This window comes from Temnothorax curvispinosus, unplaced genomic scaffold (genome assembly GCF_003070985.1).
Source record: "Temnothorax curvispinosus isolate PA1 unplaced genomic scaffold, ASM307098v1 QBEX01010202.1, whole genome shotgun sequence".
NCBI classification, from domain to species: domain Eukaryota; kingdom Metazoa; phylum Arthropoda; class Insecta; order Hymenoptera; family Formicidae; genus Temnothorax; species Temnothorax curvispinosus.
This window is the reverse complement of record NW_020219982.1, coordinates 1,801-4,312: the sequence shown is the minus strand read 5'-3', so window position 1 is coordinate 4,312 and position 2,512 is coordinate 1,801. Positions and strand designations below refer to the sequence as shown.

General features: G+C 31.8%; 1 long non-coding RNA gene across 1 annotated transcript; it reads left to right on the top strand.

The window, feature by feature from the left end:
* The first annotated feature begins 1,247 nt into the window (after positions 1-1,247).
* LOC112459892 lies at positions 1,248-1,901 on the top strand. The gene is made up of 3 exons (XR_003041386.1): positions 1,248-1,444; positions 1,530-1,676; positions 1,754-1,901. It is a non-coding gene; the product is annotated as an uncharacterized LOC112459892 (long non-coding RNA).
* Positions 1,902-2,512: the final 611 nt, after the last annotated feature.

The following is a 2,512-nucleotide window of genomic DNA, read 5'->3' as shown; positions in this document are numbered from 1 at the left end:
TTATTTCAGTTATTTTTTTATTGCAATGTGTTAGAAGATTTATATAATTTTATTTAAAAAACATCTATTGAAAGACGCATAGTTTACCGCATTTATTTCCGTTTTTAAATTTGTCTTGTTAAACATTACAACTTTTTAAATATATTTCTTAACACATATTTAAGCTATTAAAATTTATTTCACATTGCTCTACCTTATACTAAATTGGTATATGTATTTATACATACAAACACACAGCACAGTAGGTACTACGCGTGTAACGATATGTCATCATTAAATTTTTCTGTTGCGTAATACCTATAATTCTTAAAATCTATATATATAAAAACAAATGTCCTGACTGATTGACTGACTCATCACCGTCCAGCCTAAACCCCTAAATCTAGAAACTTCATGAAGTTGGGGGCGCATATTCCTGCCATGTCGTAAGCATCCACTAAGAAAGGAGCTTTATAAGTTCATCTCCTAAAGCGGTGAAACGAGGTAAAATATGTTTTCACGAATTTCTCCATATCTCTTAGGCCCGATGAGATATTGACTTGGTTCTTTTTATTTAAAGTAGTTACATACCGTAGCGAGTATCAAGCTATATCAATAAATACCTATACAATTTATACAGCCCGTCGACCGTACTCGCGATAAAGACTACTTTGGATGCAGGACGATTGACGGGTAAAGCGTTGGTATGGCACTTGGTTTAGGAGAACCTTTGAACACGAATAAATATAAAAGGAAAATCGTGTGTCGTTCCTTGAGCAAGGATCAAGTAAGAAAATCAGATACTTTTTGCAATTTTGTTTATAAGTTTCATTTACATTTTTATCGAAATATATATGTATATGTATAGTATCGGATTTTATATTAGAATTCACGATTATACATACGTAGTTACTACATTTTTGTTAGCTGAACGTCTAGTGCCATCATACACATCTTTTAAAACAAAGGTCTTAATTTTTTTATTTCCTCTGTCAGATGATAGTGATATGATATTCAATTCAGCCTAGATGAGGATCATCTCGAGAACAATGTTACATCCGACAATGCAATACGCACTTGTATAGGAAATTCCGCCACTTTAAATGGTACCCCTATACAAAAGCAAAGACCACGCTTACCTTCGCGTTTAACATAATTCACTACTCATAAACGTAAACATGTAAAAACCTTTTCTTGAAAGAAAAAAAAATATATAATATAACTTAATATTTGCACTTGTTATCGTTTCCTGATATTTTCAAGTTTTCAACACGTATATTTTTAAATTTATAATGCTAAGCGGTAAAAAATGCCAGACTTTTTCTTCATATTTTAATTCATTACAGGTGCCTTTGAAAGGAAGATACGGGATATAACGCCTTTATCTTATCTAGGTGGAAGGATAGAGAGATATCAAGACAACTTATATGTCTTTTTCATTCGCTAAAGTACATCGATACGGGAGGTGAGCGAGTTCATAATGACGATTATTCTCAACGGATTGTTAGAAATTCAACTATTAAAATCCTGATGATAATGATGTGTTACAGAATGGTGGATTGAGTGGTTTCACCCACAGTTTCGCAGTGGAAGTTTTGGCAAGTGTTCGCGCGCACATTACGGCATTAGGCGGTAACGCTACGGTAGCGTTCTTTATGACGCAGTGTGTGCTTCTTCACAGCCCTCACAAAAATCAAGTTAGTAAAAAACATTACTTTGCCTGCATACCTATTCCCACGCTTGTTGCATATTTCATAAAAAAAATTTCTTTCAGGGTCAATGTCTCATTAATGTGGCGATGTCGTAACAGTGTCTTATTATGCGGATGAGAAGCACAGTGCTGTTTCAAATTGCTGACGCCAACCTCCACATTCGGCACCGCCATGAACGACTATTTAATAATGGCAATTAATGCTGTTAAACAAAATGTATATGTACATATATTTACCAGTTTCAATGGTTATAGATAGGATCGTGTATAGCGGTTCTGTGAGATTTTTATTGCATTTTGCAATACCTAATCTCAAGTATCTTTTCGTAGCAATCGACATTGTAATTTATTAATTTATTTTACAAAGATAAAGATGCGATACTTAATTTAAAATATTATTTTCTTTATGAATTAATACACTATAACGTAACAAAACGTGACAAAGGTATATCAGTCTGTTATTATAGATTTAAAATATCGTGTATATGTAACATCTATACTGTGTGACTAAATATTTAAATAGTTTAATATTTACGAACTGTAGTGACTAAATATAATTTTATCTTTATATATATATATATATATATATATATTCTTTTTTTATTGAGGGATATCTTGCTCTATGAAATAGCCTTACTTTGCGCATAGTGATGTTACCACCAATTCTCCGTTGTATAATGAATTTCAATTTTTTATAAAAATATAGAAATACTCAATTATATCAAAGTACTCCGTTATTGATAGTACAATCGGAAAGACAATGGTTCTACACATAAAAAGCCTAAACTAATTGTAACTATGTAGAATCAACAGAAATATATA